Here is a 25663-nt window from a genome sequence, read left to right as displayed (position 1 = left end):
ATTCTACAACTTTCTCGACTTTCATCGTTTGAATGGGCGCAGAATCATCCATGCTGAATTTGGTGTCCCCTTAAGGATGGCGCCCAGGGCACGTGCCCCCCCCCCCGCTACGCCACTGATTTTTCATAATATAATAGGTGAGCACCCAGGCCCCACAAACTTACAGTGGAGAGCTATAAGCTAAGCTAAGTGTACTGGTTACCTATGTTCATGTGGCTCAATTTTACATCCATACAAAGCTGTGGGTGATCGATTGCCCCGTCTGTTGGCTAGAGGCAGGATTAGTTTTGATTTTCGACTGCTTTTGTTCCAATCATAGAAAACAAAGCACAAAACCCATTTTAACCGATCCACATCATATATAGATATTGAATAACATTGATGTAAAGACGGCAAAATATAAGAAGACATTTCCACGTGACATATTTCCTATACACCAATCCGAGAAGCGTTTACTGTATTTGGCCCTCTATTGACGGCAACACAGATGTACCAGAGCGGGAGATTTAATTCGTAATTCAATACTCATGATTGTGTATTGAATATCACTGTTGTGTACAATTCCCGGGTACAATTCTGTATAGCACACAATAAATAATGGATAGAACCCCCGACCTCGGGACACCGCAGTTTTACATCGGGGACACCGCAGTAATGGCGAAGTCGGATAGGTGTATATGAAATAGTGGCAAGATCTGCTTGAAACATTGTGTTAAACTAGTTCTAGGTTATTATGTAGGATGTATGGGTCAGTGCAAAAGTGGTAACGTAACACCTTACCGTTAGCATCTTATATACATTATAGCTTTCTGTCAACATACAATATCCTACACAAATCGGTGAAATACGGTTTTAAAATAACACAGCAAAATTCACCCGTTAGGAATTCCTTGATCACCTGTTAAGAACTCTGGGAAGGTTACATGAAATATCCTGCAATAAACTTATTGCCCAAGTAATTGGCATAACCTAGTGTTTAATTCAAATGTATTGAAGAAAATAATACTGCAATCAATGTAATAACCTAATTCTTGAAGCATCGTCGAAATTTCGGAATAAATATAGAGGACAATAAACGTTGCGGTCTTCATACAGAAAAATGTCCCAATAATAAGACAATCTGAAGAATCAATAAACACAGACAATAAAATAGGCCTATCTACGCTAGTTATTTTTCCACCTGCTGCACATTTAAATCTGTTCTAATAAGACTTGCTAAAATGTTGACAAAATAAGTAACGGAAGGACTTTCTATCCATACGAAGTGAGAAATTCTAGAAGTTAGCATGAATCAATAATGTCGTGTTCTTTTCTTGATAACTTCACCAGCTAGCAGCTGTATGCTTGCCATCCTATTCAATTTCACAATATACCTTAATGATGTGCTTAAACTTGTTATATTTGTCACCATCTGATACTTGGTACTTTGACACAATTCGATGAGCACATTATTAATTCGCATAGTCTTTGATTTACTACTTATTATACCAGCCTCAGGGAGCCATGACCTGTTAGTTCTAGTTTGTTTGTCTTATATTTCAGGGTAATGTGTCAGAATGTATGATGCCTTTTTCCTATAGGCTATTATTAACGCATTTGCGTGTATCAACAAGCTTCAGAGACAAACGAAGCCAAAAAGAGAATTCAGATCACACTTACACATAACACAAACACATACAGGTCGTTACTAAAGTAGACTTTCAACGACCAGAAAGGTGTTATAGATCCTGACCCTTATACTCTAAAAATATAATGTACAAGTTACCCCTCATGAGAGCATTTATAAATATCACACAGAGCACAAACAAGTATGTCATTCATGTAGACTTTCCAACACTGGATCTGATTGACTTTATTTCTTCTATTAGCAAGCAATTTGTTTCAACTAAATGATGTTTTTGAAATCTACCTCGAGACTGTAGAAGCGAGTAATCGGCAAGTATAGGTATATACAGTGATCGATGGTTTGTATTTAATCAGCCTAGCCAATACAAGCGCGTTTCCAAAAATCTATATATATATATATATATATATATATCATTTTTACTCCAACTCTTTTCCGTCTCCGTCTGTATATCTGTCTCTATGTATATATGTCTTTTCATGCTACTCATATCCACACCAACACGCTAGGCCGCACCCACCCAATCGTTCTTATATTCTCCGTCGCCTATCTGTGTTTCAATTGTACAGAATGGATATTGAAGTAATATTCCAACATCGTCTTCATTTTGTTACCCTTTTACGAGATTACATAACTACATATAAAATTCAATATCCTCGAAACATCACAACGAACCCCACAACAAAGCAGGTATCATATTGATGTGAGTACTAGTATTTCATCTCAATCAAAATTGATCGGTTAAGATTGCATAACAAGCCATGAAATGTTGCCATTGGTTACCAAGTCATCGTTTGGGATTAAAGCCCCCGAAAATAAAGTGTTTACGGTAGGTGTTACATTTTAGACAAGGTTTATGTGATCCATGGTTTGAGTAATACGACACTTAAGGCTACATGCTCTTTTTGGTTGAAATTTTTGGCGGGAAATAATCCCGCCAAAACATTAAAGTAATCTTTTCCCACAACTAAATATCATAGTCAGGAAATTAATGATGCAACTTTCATTATACTTATTTGCAATTATCCCAGAAAATTCTTGATTTGTTTTTACAGAGTCTTGAATTGTCGATGTTTTTGATCAAAAAACATCACTCGGTGTATTTTGAAACTCGAGGCATTAACTCTTCTCAAATTAGCCCCAAATCATAATTTATTATATGCACGTGTAGCAAACACCAATGGAAATAATTGGACGTTGTTTGCGGAGCCTAAATTTGGTTCGATTTTATTTCACAATAATTCTAAGGTGAGAATTTTGACCTGACATTTCCTTTTTGGATTTCCAATTTAAATTCATTGATATGTGATATTTTGAATAAATAAAGAATACGCTTACCTTTTTGCAACACTTCCCGGTATCATTAAGCATCTGCTGATAACCAACATTTTAGCTGAAAACAGTCCCTTCCTATAATTTTTGAACAAAATATGGTTCAAAAGTACGTACACTGCGCGGTAATGAAGAGAGCTATTTACGGTGGGGTATCTATTGTAAGCTATTAGGGTAGGCCTATAGTATATATTCCCGCAAGTGACAAGATGTTTCAAGCAGGTGCATACATAGGGCGGTATATTCAAACGGTATTGTCTGGATCATTGAGTATTGATTGCGCACGTATACAGTAAAACGGATGTGTGTGGTCATCCCCAGGTTTTGACATGAATTACAAATGACGTCGTGAGTGACCCAGGGTTTTCATTTGATTATTACAAAATTAATCGTCGTTTATCACGAGTCCATGAGTCGTACCAGTTCAATTCATCAAAATTAATTTGTATTAAATGAAAAACAAACAGACAAGTAGAGTCATATGTCTTTCTATGACTGTATTCCTACCAAAATCTGATTTTCAATACACTAGAAACGTGTTGATATGTATATCTTTGAAAATCGCCGAATGTTAACCACAGTCACCGTGGCACAATAGGCATCTTTAGCATTCATAGTGCAATTTATTGGCAGTGGTTCGAACCCTGGTGAAAATTTTAGTATTTTTTATTCTTTTTACTAATGCGCTGTGCCGTTTTTCAAACACGCCCCTGAATGAAATTGATGGGCAAGTACCCTTAAGGGGGTACTACACCCCTGGCCAATTTTGTGCCTATTTTTGCATTTTTCTCAAAAATTATAGTGCATTGGTGACAAGTAAGATATGTATATTATAGGGGCAAGGACTACAACTACTGCATTGAAAATTCAGCAACTCACGGCAAGTAGTTATTGATTTATTGATCAAATATTGGTTTTCCCTCATTTTTGACTGTAACTCCACAACTGTTTTATGTGTTGAAATAAAATTTCCAGTGCAGTAGTTGTAGTCCTTGCCCCTATAATATACATATCTTACTTGTCACCAATGCGCTATAATTTTTGAGAAAAATGCAAAAATAGGCAAAATGTTAAAGTATCCCCTTTTCCCAAATAGATGACTATTGAGTATGCTGGTTTGTGTTTCACAATACTACAGAAATCGATTAGAACAGACAGTATAAGTCTTACGATCTTGACAATTGCAACGTAAGGGAAGGATATTTGACAAGTCAAAGACAAGGGGGGCAAGATTATTTATATAACAGAAAGGGGATTCTGATAAATTCTGATATCATTTGTTGCTAAATATTTTCATTTCAAAATCTATCTGGCTGTTAAAAGTCGGATTTTAAGCTCATAAAAGACATGATTTATTTGATATCAGATTCATTGACATTTTGGGTCTTATACCATATCGACATGTGAAGCTTTTTTTTTTTAAATTTTAACATTATAGAGCAGGGGGTATATAACTTGTAAGCAATTAAAGCTCCGTCCTTCTCATTCAAGATTTCCCCTACCCAGAACTCGTCTTTGGACATGGATACATCCAACAGGCTCAAATCAACAAGTGGACCACATCCATGTCAACAGTAAGTGGGTAAATTCCCTGCGCAATTGCCGAGCTTATAACTCTATACAGCTGGATTAAGACCACCGAATACTCAGCATACGACTGCACACCAGCCTTCGAACCACCAAAGGTAAACCTTGTAAGAGGCCCAAGTACAACTGGAAGAAGCTGCAACATACTCATACTAAGAACCATTTCCAGACTGAACTCTCAAACAGATTCCAGATCCTCCAGTGTGACAACATCCCGACGCCAATTTCTGAGAGGTACGCGATGTTCGAGAAAGCTGTAGAATAAGTCGCAGAAAAGGTGGTTGGAAAATGTAGAATGCCAAGCCGGATGACAGACAAGACCCTCATGCTGAGATCAGAAAGAGATGCGGCCATGAAGACATACCTTCTTCTTAGAACCTGTCACGCCAAAGAAGTATGGAGAAGGCTCAACACCCAGCTAAATGAGTCTTACAGACTCACAGTCTTGTGATATTATAATAACAGAACACACTGCTATGCATGGAACAGTCAATCATGTCTGTCTAGAATGATGAAGATTTTCATATACACTACTAAAAAATCAGAAGGATAAACTCTGATTTGCATCCTTTCTTTGTTTTTGTCTCATGTACTGACCAAAATGTTTTTCAGTGTCATATTCCTTCAGTACACGGTGGTGTAAGTGTGAAGTTGCTTGAACATTACTGATTGAAATGATATTCATTTACAATATTAATACTGTTTTTGAATAATGTAAATAAATAAATCGGATCCTTCAATTTTTCGGAGTAGTGTACCGGTATATCACCTTTAATTTGAGCCTGTTTGAGCCTGATTAATTCTTATTACAAGAGCAATCACGTGCATAGCCTTAGGCTATCAACTACGTATTCAAGGGGAGTTAATTAATTAAATGCACCATTTTAAGCCAACATGATTCAAGTTAGGCAACACGCCTCGGTTTCCCCTGCCCAACTATAGGCATGCGAATGCATTAAGATACTAAACGGTAAGAAAAACAATACCCTTACACTTATAAAACATTTTGATTCATTAAGATAATACCCTCTCTTGAAGCTTGTTGATAGCAGTTTTCGCCCCTTGATGAAACCCCAGAGCAATTGGAAAAATCTGATGTTTCCCGACTACGTGTGCGTGTGTCTATTCACTTTACTGTTTTAAGAATCGCGCTATAAGTTGAAATCGAAATAAGAAATGTGGTTTATCTTTAATACCGGTGTAGTTGTTATGCTTGTTAGTTAATTATCTGGATTCAGAGAGGATAAGACCGTCACTATAGCTTTCAACGATTCGGCAGCAATTTCTGATAATGTTTTAGAAGTGAATTGGCTTCTATGGACTAGATCACTGTACGGCCCTTGCAGGTAAATTAATTTTGTCACTTCTCTGCCTATGACCGTTAAATTGGCTCGCTATTTGGAGTGAGATTTTGGTTACAGATTATTAGTTAAATTCAATTGGTTTATATGCTATACGAGGGATACGGTAAACATGTGCTTCAATGAGAGGGAGAGAGTGGAATGTACATGGAATGTGACACTTTGGTACAAAGGTGAATATATGTTTATGAGCGATACATCCATGACAATCGATGCTAACTACATTACGCGTCGAGAGTGTGAAGCCGACAAAGGAGTCGCAATTATTATTTTCAGGCTTTTAAATCAAGGTCCAAATCGTCATGGGTCGTTTCGTGACACCCCACAAAAAACACATATCGGCCTTTCTTTAAATTCTGGGTCAAAATACTCTTTTACTATACTAATTAAATTACTCTAGTAATAGTTTTACAACGATCAACGAAGAACATTATATTTTCAGCAGTAAAATGAGATTCTCAAGTGCAGCTTGCACTTACTGTTTAGTTTTCATTAGTCTTCACTTAAATGATGATGTTAGTTTAGTGTTATTATCGAGGCACTCAATAGTAAATAAGTTCCACTTCATATGTGGTATGCAGTAATGAATAAGAAAGTTGGCTCTGGCACCAAAAAACGGGCATCTGTTTTGCAAGATAAATTACACCAGGCCTTCTCAACTGGCGGCGCGCGCCCCACTTGTGGCGCTTGGAGTAAGTCGAAGTGGCGCACGGTATTTATTTTACATCAATTTTAAACAAAAAGGGGTGAAAATACCCAACCTGGGCCTTAAAATCCAAGAGCTTACAGGGGCGCTGCCCCCAGGACCCCCGATATGACACAACTTCACCTTACCCGCTATGTACCCGCGATACTTCGCAAAGTCCTTCCTTGACATGTTGGCACTCTATGATCCCTAAAATTGTCCAGTTAGCACTTCAAATAAACTATTTGAGAAGGCCTGAAGTGAATCACACTATTAATTGTGTTGTACAGTTCAAATAACTTTAAAGATTCTTCATTACTAAGTATTATACACCTACGGGAGAGGATGAGGTAAGGATGTTCATGTGGCTCAATTTTACATCCATACAAAGTTGTGGGTGATCGATTGGCCCGTCTGTTGGCTAGAGGCAGGATTAGTTTCAACTGCTTTTGTTCCAATCATAGAAAACAAACCTCAAAACCCATTCTAACCGATCCACATCATATATAGATATTGAATAACATTGATAGAAAGACGCCAAAATATAAGAAGACATTTCTACGTGACCTATTTCATGTATGAAATAGTGACGAGATCTGCTTGAAACATTGTGTTAAACTTATTCTAAATTATTTTATAGGATGTATGAGTAAGTGCAAAAGTGGTAACGTAACACCTTACCGTTAGCATCTTATATACATTGTAGTTTTCTGTCAACAAACAATATCATACAAAAATCGGTGAAATACGGTTTTATAATAACACATCAAAATTCACCTGTTACGAATTCCACAAATATTCATGACGAAATTCTCGCCAGTCTAGCCTTATATATTGCTCTCTACGAAGTGATCATCTCTAGAGCTGAGAAGGTTGCATGAAATATCTTGTAATAAATTAGTAGATAATTAAATCTGGTCAACCAGAAAAACTCACTTTTTGGTCAGAAGGAATCACCGACGTTTCGGCCAAAACCTTTGGCCTTCAGGTGGGTGGATGATTTAGGGTCATCCGAGGTCAATCGATGAGGAAGTTGATTGATGACCCGATCCCAACCATGTGACAGATTAACTCTACCCCCCCCCCGTTCAAACCAACGGGGTTCACGGTCCAAAATGACAATGTCGAACTGACCATAGCCAGATCCCCTTCAGCGGGAACAATCCTATTCCAGCACTAAAGCATGAACAAATACAATGTTTTGAAGAAACATAGGGCATAAAGACAACAAAAACTGATGCCCGGAGCAATGACTTTCAGATGTCCATCATTCGGTGATGTCACAATTATAAATAACAGAAATAGCTAAAAGCTGTATGGCTTTATTGGTGTGTAGCGTATTATATGCCATGCTTACAAACGACTTTGACTTCCACAACCTCGATGGAGAATTGTCCCCTATATAATTGAGTATTATGTATTTTATCCGTGCTCCTCATATTAGAATAGTAATTGCTTGATAATCAGTTACATTGGTCTCTAGTATATCCTCACCTCCGACTGGTATAGCACAGCGTATAAATTGGCCGAGTCACCAGCAATGGGTGATATGCAGAATCAGTGAGAAATACGCTGGTCTAATAATATACAAACGGCTATTATGAAGCAGACGACGACGATCATCTGTATCAAGTTTTTCTATTTTCAAATCATCATATTTTTATATTATAAGACTCAGCATCGATATAATTCACATACCTGGTAAAAATGCATTATTTTGAAAATGGATTTGTCTGCGGACCAAAAAGTCTCAAAAGACTTAAATGTGGAACCAATTGTGCAACATTTCTTTAAAAGAGAGAGTTTGAAATATCAGGTATTCAAGATTCACTTTTTACAATAAAAAAATTAATCTCAGGATATTTATGTTCGAACAAGACTAATATTACAGCTTTAATTCATTAACTATTTATAAATAACATGCAATTGATACCTTCACCTCAAAGTTCACTCATCTTTTTTTCCTGTCCTTACTTATCCTGTCTATGTGATCCTAATAATGTATATCATCAAATCGGAAATTCTAATTCCTAATTCACCCCACACACCCCCCACCCCCCCACACACACACAAACACACCCCCCCCCCCCCACACACACACACACACAAACACACACACACACTTGAAACAATTTCGCGCGGAGCGCGAGAAAATTTTCACAAATATGGCCTATCACTCATTAATTTTGGTTATAATGAAGATGAATATCGGTCTTATGGATCTTTTAAATGATTTTGTGCTTTCATCGTTTGAATGGGCGCAGAATCCATGCTGAATTTGTTCAATTCGGTGCCCTCTTAAGGGTTAGCCAGGGCACGTTCCCCCCTCTGCCCCCCTGTCGGTATGCCACTGATTTCTCATAATATAATAGGTGAGCACCAGGGCCCTACAAACTAACATTGGAGAGCTAAGCTAAGCTATGTGTACCTGTTACCTATGTTCATATGGCTCAATTTTACATACATACAAAAGAACGAACTTGTTTGTAGTGGGTGATCGATTGCCCCGTCTGTTGGCTTGAGGCAGGATTAGTTTTGATTTTCTACTGCTTTTGTTCCAATCATAGAAAACAAAGCACAAAACCCATTATAACCGATCCACATCATGTATAGATATTGAATAACATTGATGGAAAGACCACAAAATATAAGAAGATTCTGTTAAAGATTCTGAACCTAAAAATTTAATCAAGTGTGTCATTAATATAAACTTTCCAGTACCAGTGCTACATAAACTGTGAATGCATGTTCGCTGGACTGCGATTGACTTAATTTCTTCTAGCGACAAGCGATTGGTATTCAATCAAATGATGTTTTCGGAATCTTCCGCAAGACTGCAGAAGCCAGCAGTTGTAAGTATAAGTATATGCAAATGTACAAGTATATATGCAGTGACCGATGATTTTAATTTAATCAGCCTATCACATTCAAACGTGTTACAAAATATTATATCTCATTATTATCTCATTGAGTTGAAATTCCCCCGGACAAGGAACTTACTGCTAATTGTCTCGTATAACCTGTACGAAACTCGGGGATTGAGCTGATCCTGCCTGCGAATGTTAATTGTGGAATGTCTAGGGTGTGCGCTTCTTAGCTGCAAGTCCATGTGTTGTTGCTTAATGGTTTATGTAATTATGTCTCTATTCTCTATGGACTATGTCTCTCTCTTCATCCTACTCATATCACACACCAACACTCACAGCCGGCCGCACCCACCCCTGCCTCGCACCCCAAATACACACCCCTACTCACCCCCTCACACACTCGTTCTTATTCTCCTTCGCCTTCTGTATATCAATTATACAGAATGTATATTCAAGTAATATTCCAACATCATCTTAATATTATCAACTTTTTAAGTTAAACAACTACCCATAGCAAAACGAAAAGTTTCCCGGTGACCACCCGATGACCATTCGGTGGTCATCAGAAACCTTTCGGGTACCTTTTCCAGAGTTATCCGAAAGTGCCCGCTAACGGATACCTTGCGGATACCTAATTAAGTTATCCAAAAGTTTTCGGGTAGACATCCGGAAGTCTCCCAAAAACTCAAATATTTCAAATGAGTTACACAGAAGGTTCCCAGAAACATAGATTATTTGCAGGAGTTACCCGCTTTTAATTTGACCTTGAAAATAGCATAAAGCATCTTAAGAATGCATTGTGGGTGGGTATATGGTCAAAGGTCACTGAATGAATTCAAAATGGAGCAGCTAGCTGTTGGCAGTTGGAATATATTGTGCAGAATATTCAAGTTATTTGTGGTTAAAAATTTAAGGATTTACATGTAGGACATTACAAGATGTTTACTGATTAATCTGGAACATGCTGTAGGAATTATAAAGCATTGAATGCTTGATTTCATATGATAATGCAGGTAGGAAAATGTGTATGAAATGATTTGTATATTGATGCAGTCTTTATACATGTACCTAATATATGACACATTTGAATGTTTTAGTATCGTCTTTTCTAGTAAATCATACATGATTTTGACAGTAAATTAATGTCAATTAAATTACTAATCATCAGCTAATGTGTCAATTAACTGATATAAGCTTTATGTTTAAAGCTATTTGTTGTAAATAAATTATAATATTTGATATAAATAAACATTATAGGCTGTGTCACATTTAGGTACTGTAATACATATGCTATAACAATTTGGTTGTACATTAATTAAGGTATGCACCTTATAAAGGTGTGAACCAAATTACATCAGAAGAATATTTTTGTACAATAACTACAATTTACATTGTACACTTTCAAGTTTCTTATTGCAAGATAGCACTTTATAAGCCAAACTGCTATGCCTACAGAGTTGTATTTCTCGAAAAACTACAATTTAAATAATAAGCTTACTAACTGTGTAATAAATGTGTGCATACTCATGGATTTGTATTTCTGCATTCCCCAAAAGGTCAACAGGAAGTCTCCAAAGAGGTCACCAGGTATATTGTCACCAAAAGTTATCCGCTAGGTCCCCGAAAAGTTATCGGGTAGTTATCCGCTAGTTCCCAAAAAAAGTCACCGGGTAGTTACCCGCTAGTTTCCCAAAAAAGTCATCGGGTAGACATCCGGTACCTATTACCTGAAAGGTATCCACTATGGTTTCCCAAAGTCACCGGGTAGTTACCCGCTAGTTTCCCAAAAATTTATCGGGTAGTCACCCGCTACCTATCTAATTTGCATGTGAAATTTGCCGGTGTCTACCCGGTGACTATCGGAAAGTTATCCGGAAAGGTCTCATTTTTTGATATGGGAACATGTAGATTCAATATCCTCAAATCATCTGACCATAATGGACCATACTGCAGTTACTGTTCATTTTCCTATACACAATACACAGTGCTCTCACCATTGACGCGTGACCTCTACAAACAGTGTATGTTATAGGTATAGGGCATTGCCTAGTAAAAGTCACTGTGTGAAAAATAAGCGGTCAATATTTATTGTGCTCTATGAAAAATATAGTTTTGTAACATGTCCTAAATTTTTACCTCATGTAGATGTTTGGAAATATTTGCACTTTGTTGTTTTAGTAAGGAAGGGCACGCATGGCCTGCACTTGTGGACCGCACTCTTCTGGAGGGCATTAAAGCTAAACCACTTGACGAATATTTTTTGTACTTGCTGTCAATCACGAATAATGTATATATTACATGTAGGCTAAAAACTGAGTAGGTGGGGCATCTGTAAATGTTCGTACCTCCCTGATATGTAAGTGACAAATAACAGCAAAAACAACTCCCATATCTGTCCGTAACTTTGGTCAATGGAGCGAGTCAGGGATTTCAAGTGGGTGATTATTGATTGGCAAGTGCCATATGTGGGCATAAGTGCAGTCCACCATTCAATGTGGAGGATGGGCTAGACTTTATCGATTGATTTTGCTGGAGTAATTTCCTGTTAACCCGGTTTAGGTACTGTAAAGGTCGAATCATGTTTGCTGTGCAGTATAACTGCACTATGCCCCACAAAACGCCTCCAGCAAGCAGGTATCAAATTAATATAGTATTCCATCCTAATCAAAATTGATCGGATAAGGTTGCAAAACAAGCCACGAAATGTTACCATTGGTTACGAAGTAATAGTTCGGGGTTTAAGCCCCAGTGAATAAATTCTTTACGGTAGATGTCACAATTTAAACAAGGTATATTTGATCCATAGTATGTGTAATGCGACACTTGTAGTGAGGAGGTAAATTGTTGCACAATGTGATTACTGTCTGAGTTTAATATGCATGGTAAATGTTAAAGAGGAATAAACGTTGACCAGGTCAACTTTAAGAAAATCGGGAATGTCTGTGGTAAAGTTGTAGCAATATACCTACCACATAGCAAGAAATCTCAAACTCAGATAATATCCCCGGGATAATATCCCATCATGCATGCACTAGGACTTTACACAATTCTGCATAAATATAAGTTTACCCCACCTGCTCTTGAAGGTCACCTCAGAATCAATTTGCATTGTGGGATATGGTGCAATAAAATCTGTGTCTTGTGGGTGAATGTCACTAATCTCTCCTCATAAAAATAATGTTACTGGATTAAATGGACTTAAACATGCTACATTTCCAGATGTGTTGGTTCCTCTTTAAAGTATCCCCTGTGCTGGTTGGAGTTTCATCATACTACAGAAATCGATTAGAACAGACAGTATGTGTCTTACGATCTAGACAATTGCAACGTATGGGAAGGGATATTTGATAAGTCAAAGACAAGGGGAGCAAGGTTATTTATATACAGGAAGGGAAATGTGACACATTCTACATTGTTCCTATTAGCTGTTTTTGTTTCGCTTTTTAAACTTCTGCACCTGTTCAATTCTGATGTTTGCAAATGTCTAATTCAATTTTGATATCATTCGTAAATATTTTCATTCTAAAGGCTGTCTGGCTGTTTTAAGCTCATCTGGCTGTTTTAAGGGTTTTAAGCTCATAAGAGACTTATAAAAGCTCATAAAAGATACATTAACTTGTTTGTTATACCATGTCGACTCGTGAAGCTATTTTTTTAATGGAATTTGAACATTATCGAGCAGGAAGATGCACACATTACCTTAAGGGATAAAATTAAGAACACTGAAATAAGACGTCAAACTCAAGTCAAAGACATTATTATGGTGAAACTCAAAGAAGCGAAATGGAGATGGGCAGGTCACCTTGTACGAAGGGAAGATAACAGATGGACTAAACGACTTACAGAATGGCAACCAAGAACAGGGAAAAGATCAAGAGGAAGACAGAAGAGTAGGTGGCGTGACGACATTACTGCTTACATGGGACCTACATAGCCAAGAAATGCAAGAGATAGAGATCACAGTGGAAGAATCGTGAAGGGGGCTACGTCCAACAATGGTCGAACACAGCCTGTTGAAGTGAGGTGAGGTGAGCAGGAAGACTATAATTTATAACCAATTAGATAAACGAAATATCCGAAGTCAATGATTTTATAAAAACTTGATTGACATTTGCATTTTTGCTACCTCAAAGAAAAAACAAAATGATATCCTATTTAAAAACGAATTACAGTAAATTGACGCTAAAATAGTGGGCGAGGCCTTTCTTTGTTTGACATTATCAAAATATGATATTAATCATAATGGGAGCGAAAGTTATTTCAGCAAAATTGAGAAGGGAAAGTGTATTAACACCTTAATGGGAAGGATATGTCATGCACTATTAATACGATATTCAATGGAGATCAGAAACCCGGGATGCTATAGCTTCGTTAAATGTTAAGATAGTATCGTTATATATTTTATCCTCACGTCTGTCTATGCCTGCCACAAATTTGATTAAAAAATTGAAACTGACGCATTCCATATTTGCAGATCAAAGAATGCCGGTAGAGTCAAATGTAAGCTGTCTCAAAATATTAACTTCTCGGAAAACTGCCGGAGAATTCATCTTGATCCTGTTCAAATTGGAGTTTTAAAAGCCTGTATAAATTTGCGTTATACGTTACGGCATATTTTGTCCTGATGTGCGGAATGCGTCATGCATAATAATCCAACCTGAGATTAGCATTGCAAAATATGCTAGTTTATAAAGTTTTATTTCGAATACTTATTTATTCCACAATGGTACTTCTCAAAGTTGTTCTATGGTACCAAATACCAATAAGTTATTTTGTACTTCCATGATAGCAAATTAAATTTTAAGCTTTACAGATGAACTTATAAAGCTTTCCTATTTCATTATGAAACTGAAATATAATTCAGTCTGCCTACATCACATTATTTTACGTCATAACCAAGGTAAAGCGTTCATCATTATTCAGCCGCCAGCGAAGAACAACTGAAAGCTGACCAATGAGATGTGACTTTTCTTATTACTCCAATAAGAACTATTCAGTTTGTTGGTCAATTTTCAATCATACATCGCCAAAGCCTAGGGTGTGAAATGAGTATGAATTAAGTTCACATCAAACAATATCTGATCATTTTAATGTGGCTATCAAGATGACATTTACGAATCCAGATTAATGCGATTAAAGTTGGATTGAATCACTTGCGATAATTCATCATTACGGGCAATGTACCTCTGATAATCCGCATCCAAATGGTGCATAATATTGGGCGGTGCACGATGTAGTAGGCTATCCTCGATCCAGGTTGGAGATGCCCCAATGAAATTGAACACGAAAAGCGCGCCGCGAGTTATAACCGGGCAAGACTCAGTTTAGTCAGTTTAGATGATACAAAAAGTTCATATTGGACACAGGAAACAGTTGTAGATTTAATACGAAGACTTGTCAAATCTGAAGTAGGTCCCCTTGGGCTGCACACGAATCTGTCCAGGCTGGTCTTACAAAACACAAGTTGTATGAAGGCAACGATATGTGCAATGAAATGAAACATAGCCTTATCCCAAAATCATCTTTAAAACGTTTTTGAGGTTGTGTTGAGTGGGATTCCACAAGGATAATGCTAAAATGTTACCAATTTGTATTAAGTGATGTCCATTACCATTTTAGACAAATATTGAAATGCATGTTGACAATGATTCTATAGATTGGTTCTTTTGGTATTTTTACATAGTAATCTATCGGCATTACTCGTCCTAGACGCATAACAGCTGTATATGCTTCAGCTAAATCCATAAGCGATCGCTTTAACCAATAACTAAGGTCCTACTTTCTAACATAAGAACATACGACCAGTCCCAGTGAGACTGCTTCTTGCTATCGCTTGAAATGTGAACTAAGCTCTGGTATCACCAATATGCTACAGAAACCTCATCATAGTACTTCTATGATCAAAGATTTATCCAAAGTATAATATAATCGCAAGCGATTGGCCATCGCTTACCAATGAGAGTAACTCGTTCCTTCTTGTTCCATAAGGTACACCAATTCATTAACCAAAAAACAATCGCTTATCGGCCTGTCAAGTATTTACTATACATCTAGCTTTACCATTCCGAATCAATCAAGAAGAAACTTGAAAAGCATTAATAGGTTATCATAACAATCATGTGTCTTCATGAATGATTGAAAGAACACACTGCTACGCATTAAACATTCAATTATATCTGCCTGAAAAGAGGAACAGTTATAACATCTTTAATTTGAGCCTGATGTATTCTTATTAAAAGGGTAATCATTTGAATTGACTTAGGGAATGCACTACGTATTAACTGTGTGTTAATTAATTGATGGCATCATTTTACGCCAAAATGTTTTAAGTTGGGCAACAAAGCAGCGCAACTTGTTTCCATAATGCATAAAGGAACAAACCAAAAGATCGATGGCGTCCTATAAACGAAACTAGTTTTGTTTAGGGGGGAGGGGGTAAAAATACACGATTACGTGTGTACAAAAACATCGGTCTGAAGAATGTGTCATTATTATTATTATTTATGTCAAAATTTTCAACATTTGATTATTACGTTTCTTTCTTGTTACGTTTATAGGACGTCATCGATCTTTTGGTTTGTTCCCTTAATGCTATTGATCTAAACAGCGGCTCACACATCTTGGAAAAAAAGGTGTGCGTGCTTGCAAGTTAATTAATAGGATAAAGAAGATTAGATCATTACTGTTGGTTTCAGACGTTCAGCAGCAGGCTAAATTAGTCTAATCTAAATTTTTACTGCGGAATTAAATTTACAAAGATCAACGTAAAACATGAACTATGTTTCTGCAACAGTCTTTCATTTACTCTTTGAAATAAGAAATGTTGAACATTGATTTTAAGGTGGTACTACACCCTTTGATAAATTGGTGACTATTTTTGCATTTTTCTCAAAAAATAATAACACACTGGTAACACAAGTTATGTATATTATAGGGGCAAGGAATCCAGTTACTACACTGGAATTTCAGTGACTCAAGACAAGTGGTATACGTTATTTATGATAAGAAAAGAGGTACCGCTAGAATGTACCTCATTTCTTAACATATTATGAACCACTTGTCTTGAATCACTGAATTTTCAGTGAAGTAATTGGATTCATTGCCCCTATAATAATTATACATAACATTTGTTACCAGTGTGTAGTTATTTTTTGAGAAAAATGCCAAATTAGTCACAAAATTTATCAGGAGGTGTAGTACCACCTTAATTCATTTTAAATGGTAATGTTTGTTCAGTGTTATCATCAATACACTCAATAGTGAACAGACTCTACTTTCTTGTGCAGTGCAGCATGAGAAAGTTGACTCTGACTCAAAGATATACGAAAACGGGCATCCCTTTTGACAAAATGAATTACACGATTAAATGTGTTGTACATTTCAATACTCTTCCCAGATTCTTCATTACTAGGTAGATTATACAAGTTGTAACATAAAACACATTCAATCTAAGAGAAAGTGTGAGGAAAGGATGTTACGGTGCCTTAAGAGATTTACGCTGATTGATTAGATGACAATTAATGTGATTGTTTTAACAGTTTTGTCGTTTTAATTAGCAAAATTCAGGGTATGTGGTAATGCTATTGAGATTTTAAATCGTGTTTGTGAGATTTTGTTCCTAAAGCTCTCAAAGGTAAAATGTCGATATAGTACCGTTCTTCACAAAATAGTCTAAATGTGCCACATTATTGCTATTACTTAGTTTTCAATATTTTTGATAATTGAATCAAGGCTTTTCCAATGACAAGAAGGAAGTTAATGATTCTAAGAACATGAGGTAGATTTCTAACTAGACAATTCCATCTGCAACGATATTGTCAGCCCGGGGGGACACATCGAAAAATTTTGGTGGGTATGCTCCCCCGGAATTTTGAGGTGGTGTGTCTTTGGGAGCTGACGGCGTACCGATAATAGGGGGCTTTTGGAGCTGCGAACAAGTAAAAAGGGGACTTTTGGAGCTGCGAACAATCCAAATCAAGGGTCTTTCTTGGCTTTCCGGTTGAAAATCGCCTGAAAAAACCTTTCAGAGCTGAAATTACCAAAATCAAGGGTCTCTCTATTTTGGTCAAATATAGCTGGTCTTTCGGAGCTGCGAAATCCAAAAAGGGGGGTCTTTCCGGGGAGCATACCCGTATGGTCATTTGTGTTGCGTGCCCCCCCGGATTGTCAGTCAACAAATAAAAATATTGATTTCTTAGAATGCATTGTCGGTATTACAATATTGAAAGAAGAAATTTCTAATTCAAACAAAAGTTGAAATGTTGATTAGAAAGGGAACGTTATTTATGACACAATTATTACGTATATACTTTTACGACATTTTACGAAATATTATCTTGCTATGACATTAGTATAATTTATAACATCCTTGCTCATAGTATACCTGCTTATTTACTTGGTTGTGGTTCTTTTTAACAATATATGTTCAGAGAAAATTAACTTACAAGAAAGGATCCAGGACCGTAATCGTACATACACCGTCCATTCAGCAAGCAGTGATGCAATTCTTACAGGAATATAGTATCATACAGTTTGAGGATGCCTTTGTCAAGTAGAGCCCAAACACGTAAGTTACTGCTTATGTTCCTGTTAACAATTGACCATATCTCTGGGATTCACAAGCAAACATTAGATCCCCCTTAAGCGGGACAAATCCTCTTGAGCACGAAAACATATCATATGAACAAAGTACAATGTTTGGAATAAACACGGGGCACGATAAAGAAAACAAATAGATGAGATCCGTAGCATGACTTTCAGATGTCCCTCATTCGGTGATACAAATAAATAAGAAATAGCTTAAAGCTGTCTTTGGCATTATTGATGTGTAGATAACACCAGGAATGGCGTATTATACCAGACGACCACTTGAAATGTATATCTATGCAGAGTAATGCAGCCACAGTTTTAGGGCACGATGAATTGTATGTTTATCAACGGATTTGACGTCCACAACTTTAATTGAGAATTGTCCCATATTGGGTATTATGTATTAGATATGTTCTCCTTATATGATAAGTGATTGCATGGTAATCAGTGATGTAGGTCCCCTCATCTCCGGTTGGTATTTGGTATTGCGTATTATAAATGGGCCGAGTCAGCCATCCAGCAATGTGTGATCATAATGCAGATTGAGCGACAAATACGCGGATCAAAAACTTGCAGACGGATTTTATCAAGCAGACGACAGTGGTGACGATCATCTGTATAAAGTGTTTCTATTTTTTAAAGGTAAAGATGCAGCATCAAAATAGTTAAAAGAAAATCACTACCGGAAATGGATTTTCGTTTATGATGTAACTAAAAGACTCATATGTCATAACTGTTCAATATTTTAAACTTTAAAATAAAAACACTATTAGATTCACAAAATCAGAGAGCATTAAACACTAACCCTAAACATAAACCCTACTCCAACCGAAAGTTATAGTGCTCCTGGTGTATTCTGTGTTGACGATAACCCAATTACTCAGCATGAAATATTCATAATTAACATCACTTTTGCAATAAAACAATGAAGATTAATCTTTTATTTGGGGAATCAATCATGTTTCACCGTTGTTCATCACCGATTAACAACTCGCGTCCGGCGCTTCTGCGTGGTTTTAACGAAATGCAGACGCATCGTTGCTCATCGGAGATGTACAACGGTGAAACAGATTAAATCCCTTTCAACAACGAAAACCTGCTAAACATCGTCTATTATTCATATGATTCTTTCATTTGGAATGTCCGTTTGTCATTGCCATTGCCACTCAACCTTACAAGGAAAGATTGCTCTGTTGATATCAGCAATAAAAGTAAAGAATAAAGCTTTAATGTTGAGCTGCTACCTCCAACATAGGAGAGTAACCCGTATGCGTAACCTTGCGTTCGCATACGCTACTAGACTGTAGATTCATCGCCGATTAACAAACGCTTGGCTCCTGTATAAAGGTATAGGAAGGGTTGTTGAAATAGTAATTATTTCATATCTGCAGGTAATTATAATAATAATAACATCTTAGTGACAGAATATTTAGGGTACAAATTACATTTTTTAATTCATTAACTGTTTATGCATTTCCTGTACATCTGTAAGGAGTACGGGGCTCAAACTTGGTGACAACAAACTTAATGATCTGGGGAACATTTTGGAACACTTTGCAGGAGTCAGGTCAAAGGTTATCTGGGCTCAAATCTTATAATTTCATTTTCTGGATATATGTAAGGGGTATGGGGCTCAAATTCAGTGACAACAAATCTCATGACCAGGGAAACATTTTGCAGGTGTCAGGTCAAAGGTCATGCAGAGGTCAAATCTTAGAAATGTATTTTCTGGACATCTGTAGGGGGTACGGGGCTCAAACTCGGTGACAACAAACTTGATGACCATTTTGCAGGGGTCAGGTCAATGGTCATCTGGGATCAAATTTTAAAATTGCATTTTCTGGACTTCTGTAAGGAGTACGTGACTCAAACTCGATGACAACAAACATCATGACCAGGGGAACATTTCTGGAACATTTTGCAGGGGTCAGATACCTCCACAACACCAACATGCCCCAGCTAGATTAATTTGTGGTCTATGACCACCATTTGCCACTAGTTTCTAATTGGTATCTTATTTCATTCACTTCCGAAATAACGATTGCTCTGTGCAGAATGTCCAGTTTGCTGTGTTTACGTGAGCCATTTCTCATAAAACTAAGCTAAGCCATAAGCCAAGCCATAAATTGCTTACCTTTACCATGGTGCTATTTTGCATCCGTACAAAATAGTGAACTTGCTTATGGTGGTGTGGGGTTTGTTTGTCTGTGTGTTTGTATTTTTTGTTTGTATGCAAATTTTTATGAACAAATATGTTTCAGCATACTGTAATATATTTAGACAAGTAGCTAATTGCTAGAGGACGTGATCTTCAAATGAGGCACGATTTCTCAATCTCTCACTTATATAGTAGCCTAATATGCCTATGACTGTAAGACTTAGTTTTTTAAAGTCTATAAAATGTACAAAATAAAGCAAATTAACGGGGCTTCCTAATCTAATTGATTTATTTTCATTTTGGCAGCACCGAAGGTCAAATGATATTTTGTGGCAATGTAGAAAAATAGCACAACCACTAAGCTTTACACCAGACATGCCAGAGGGATGCAAATTTTGAGGGAGAATCGGATTTTATTTTGGGACTTGAAGGGGAATCTTATTTTTTTTATTTAACAAAATTAGGAAAACACGGGGCGAATCCGAAAATTTTGAGCGGACGTGAAGAGGGAGTGCAAAGTTTTTTGTCGGTGTTTTTATTTTTCAAAACTCCCGTTTCCAACGTAAATAGTGGACTCTCCTATACTTACATTTCAATCTTTACTTTACTAATGACATATTCCAGGGTACAATACAATGTTTGGTTACCGAAGTAAAACGTGAAAAATTGCTGCCAAATACACACTACCAGATACTCATTACTGTAAAATTGCTACAAAAATATAAAAAGCTCCCAGCTTATATAACACACTATGAAAAGTAATTTTCCTGATGGACGTATTGATTTTCAACTTCGTCTGTTCCAATGAAAGACAACATGGCGTAAAACCCATTATAACTCATCCACATCATGTATAGGTATTGAATAACATTGATGGAAAGGCGCCAAAATGCAAACAGAAATTTCCACGGTACCAAGCTTCCTATATGAAATATATCATATCATATTACGAAAGCGAAACTAATCAGTGTTGAGATCTGATTGAAACATGGGTTATTCTAAAGATAAATTTGGTAGTGTATATGGGTAAAGGCATTTTGAAAAGACACATTGCCTGAAAACCTACTGTCCATTATGGCAGATAGCGGATTCAGTCAACACCGTTATTGTTAAGTATAACTATTATGTTTTAAACTTGATAAATATATTACTTCAAATAAACACCTGATAGGCTGATATACTTTAAAAGTATAAAATTAAGTTTAAGTTTAAACATTACAATTCAAGCATGTTGAATTGCAAAATAATCTTCATTGTTTGTACGATTTGTTACACTAGTCCAACTGATGTGTGCCATAAATGCACATAGTGATCTCATTTTCGCAACTAATAATTCCCAGCATAATTGACATGTATGTGTATATGACCAAAGGCCTCCGCGGAACAATTATTCACCAAATGTGGAATGTGCCATGGAATAATAGACTGGTGAGGCTGATTATGTGCTCTTTTTTGCAGCAATAGCCTACCAGCTCTTGTCTTGATGACGTCAACGATACATCTTATAAAACCTTTTATTGAAAATAAAACCAAGAAGAAACTAGAACTCGTGATCAGAGGACATACCGTAGAAACCCGTCTATAAGGAATAGAAGCGACTGTGATGATAGCATATTTCACGCTAGCGCCCTCCACAATATTATATCATTATGGAATTTGAGCAAATCATTTACCGACACAAGCAGGTATTCGCCACTTGCACGGTTCCGCCATTATGCACTATGGGGGGAGAGCCTCGAGCTGGCGGCATACATGAAAGGAAGAATTACGTAACCTTACACAGAATGTTATATGACTGGTTCAATTCCCATTCATGTATGCTGCCAGTTCGAGGCTCTCCCCGCACATAGTGCATAATGGCGGAACCGTGCAAGTGGCGAATACAATGTATTATTTTATCTTTATTTCGCATCTCACGAGCATAGCTCACTTGGCAAGGCATAAGACTTTGGTTCTTTAGATCGGAAGATGGTGAGTTCGAGCCTCATCACGGTCACACAAACTTTTATAAACAAAATATTGTTCAAACTTTTCATTTATATTTTCTTGCATTTTCTAAAGACTCCTTTCGTGATCATTTTTTTTTCATATTTAGTTTAATTTATTCTATTGTTTTTCTTTTATTGTTTCTTTTCTTTGTCTTTTTTTCTTGTTTAATTTTATTTTTTCTTTATTTTCTTTGATTCATATAATATTGGCAGGATAAGGAGAGGAGGGAACTAAAGACCCATTCAGTGATTTGCTCATCCGGACGATCGTAAAAATAATCAAAATTCACCTTTGTCATTGTCATAGATGTGGTAACATAGCCTGCTAGTGGTTCAGCAGAAAACCGTGTGACACATAATATACATTTGGCTACATTTTATTATACGATAAATACGAATTTATTAAACATGGTAACAAATATTCTCTAGCAGATCGGTTATACGATGGAACTGGTAGGCATAGGCCTATTATAAATTCGGGATATTAAATATCTTCCTGACAAGACAGATCTGCGCATGTGGTCAAAGACGATTCCTTACTAGCCACAGACCGTCCGCATGGAATTAGTTGAACATGAACCATTCGCTATGGCTGTTGGTCGGACCTCTCATCTCTCCACATCGATTGTGACCTATAATCCCCGACATTGCCCTTATGAACTCACATCCTCCTGTTTTATTCCAATACGCTGGCGAAGTTACGTAATAATCGGATTAACTACCATAGCAATAGGTGAAAACAATTTTTGAATATACCGCGTTATACACTGATACGTTCAGGCGGTACCTCTTCATTGAACCATATCATGCTGCACCTGTAAGATCTTTGAAAAGACCAGTATTGTATTCAATCTATGATTGCAGACATACACAGTACAGGTGATGAGTGTAACCTGCTTGTAGCGCAGCGCGATATGTTCAAAATTGTTTTCACCTATTGCTATGGTGATGGTAATTAATCCGATTAATTACGCAACTTCACCAGCGTATAATGGCCGAATAAATTCTGACCATCACTTGGCTTGTTGGATTCGTCTATACTACAATTCGCTGTCGAAGTGACGTAATAATCGCAATAACTACCATCAAGCAGATTGCACTAATCACCCGCGTATGTCACCAAACATAGATTGAATACCACTCTTTTCATAAATACTAATCTTACATGGCGAGTGATTAGCATTTCTTTGACAACTATGGTTTAATGCATAGGTGCCACGTGAACGATGAAGTGCAGGGCTATATATTCGAAATTGTATTCATCAATTGCTATGGTAGTTAATCCGATTAATTACGTCACATCGACAGCGAATAGCCTATAGTATGGGTTCAAGTGGAACAAAAAATAGTGTATGTCCATTGCTAGCTATGGTAATTAATCATGTTAGTGTTTACATCACTACTTCGGTGAAGGCAAGAGAAGTGTGCCTTCTCTACCAACGCCTGTGATCATGAAGGTAGTAGAGAAGGAGTGAGCTCGCGTTAAGCTCATTACGTAAATTCTATTGTAAACACAATAGAGACAGATATACCTTTGATCTAATGATCATCGCCGATAAATTCTGGAATGACTCCGTCTCATGGGGGTTCATATTTAGTAACAAGTAAATCACGTATGCGCAAAACATGTATTATGGATGCGCATACATTTACTTAGCTGTTAAACTTGAATATTCATATTTCATTTAATATAATAATGATTTTTACGATTAATATGTTGAAACATGTTGTTCCAGAATGTTTATAAACAGGTTATTATGGAATGGTGCAGTTCACACACATTTTAAGGACGGGTAAAATTGTTTTAACCACTGTTTTAAAAATACGAAGATCTTATTAAAACAAATTGCGCATTTTTAAGTTGAGGAATTCTCCCATCAAACGAGATGTATCTCAGTGTTGCCCGGTACTGCCCGGGTTAGTCCATACAGGACCAACGGAATATTTAGCACCATAATCAACGCCGTCAGGCGTTGGTCCTTACACATTGGGTCGCTACCCCCAGCAGTGCACCCTCATTATAATAAACAGTGACCAAAACCAAACCAGTCGATGAGTTACGTCATGAATCCAAATATGGAAAATAGCCCCGCCCACCATTCGGGCCATCATTCAACCGCATCTATTACATAACTGGGACTCTCAAGTCATCTCTAGTACTTGGTATCTCAATCGATTGATTTTGATAATGCAATAAAAGCAATACAAACTTTTGAGGTCGCTTACCAGTGCATAGTAGATATCTACTATTTCCATGACCAGTGTAAATCGGGCTAGTATGAATTAAATGAAAGTTTTTTGTTGCTATATCAGTGCAGAGATAATGTAGGCATAATCAGTGTTAACAAAAAGTCATTTATATGATTAGAGTTTGTTTTCTTTTTTATTTAAAATTGTCACATTTGTCGATAGGCCTAACCGTGATACAATTAAAAAAGCTAAAAGAACATTAATTCTACACACCGTTTATTTGGAACTGAACTTTGATTTATTAAAGTAATGTACGATCTTATATAAATATGAATTTGGTTATTTTTTTTTCAAACCTGATTTTTTTGGCATATTTGTAATGTATACACATGTCACAACTTCCACCTGAATGGAATCAGCCAAATTTGTTGTGTTTGTATGTAAACAGAGCAAAGTTTGACATAAAGTCATAATTCAAGAATTATGACTTTATGTCCTCCTATAGAACTGCGTGTTAAACGGCCAAAATAACAAGCAGTGTTTACCTCGTTATTTCCGCTCAAAATGGACAGAAACCATTCCCGATAATTAGGGCCTATTACTGGTATTATTTCAGCATTTTGAATATATAATGACAAATTTAAAATTTGAAGGAAATCGTACATTAAGCCTTTAACACCTAACTGGAAATAATAGAGTGAGTAAAATAAAACAAAAGGCGATACAACTCGCAAGTACTGTTGATATTTCAAATGCATGTGAAGAAAAAAAGGAACGGAAAAATTACAGTATATTTCTTTAATCCCGAAGGCATGAAAGGGCCTGTGATTACTATTTGAATTTAGGGTTTTGATTTAAACTATTTTAATATCAACTCTTTAAAAAACAACATGGTCCTCTCGTTTTAACCGAGGGCATGGGATTCACCACTTTTAATTGATCAATCGAAAAATGAATTGATGATTTAATAAAATAATATAAATTTAATGTAAATAAATAAATATTTTCTTTCTATAAATAAATGGATAAATAAATCAACAAATAATTCGAATAAAATAAATAACAACCATAAGCCTGATAAATGGCAATATATAAATCAATAAATGAATAGAAAATAAATAAATGAATAATAAAACCAATACTGATGAATAGAAATAAATATATATATTAACGAATAATTAATGAATACACATTAGGTTAATTCCTTTTCTTGAAAATAATAAGTTCAGCAAGTTCTTTCTTTCTTTCCTTCCTTCCTTTTTTCTTTCTTTCTTTCTTTCCT

At 36.5% G+C, this 25663-nt stretch overlaps 1 protein-coding gene across 1 annotated transcript in view; it reads right to left on the bottom strand.

Moving 5' to 3' along the window:
• LOC140157329 (histamine H4 receptor-like) overlaps positions 1–18488 on the bottom strand; it is a 173303-nt gene extending 154815 nt beyond the window's left edge. Inside the window, exon 1 of the mRNA XM_072180477.1 lies at positions 17901–18488. The gene's annotated coding sequence lies outside the window, so the exon portion shown is untranslated. The remainder of the gene's footprint in view (positions 1–17900) is intronic.
• Positions 18489–25663: the final 7175 nt, after the last annotated feature.

This window comes from Amphiura filiformis, chromosome 7 (assembly GCF_039555335.1).
Source record: "Amphiura filiformis chromosome 7, Afil_fr2py, whole genome shotgun sequence".
Lineage (NCBI taxonomy): Eukaryota > Metazoa > Echinodermata > Ophiuroidea > Amphilepidida > Amphiuridae > Amphiura > Amphiura filiformis.
Note: the sequence above shows the minus strand (reverse complement) of the source record. Positions and strands in the feature narration are given on the sequence as shown.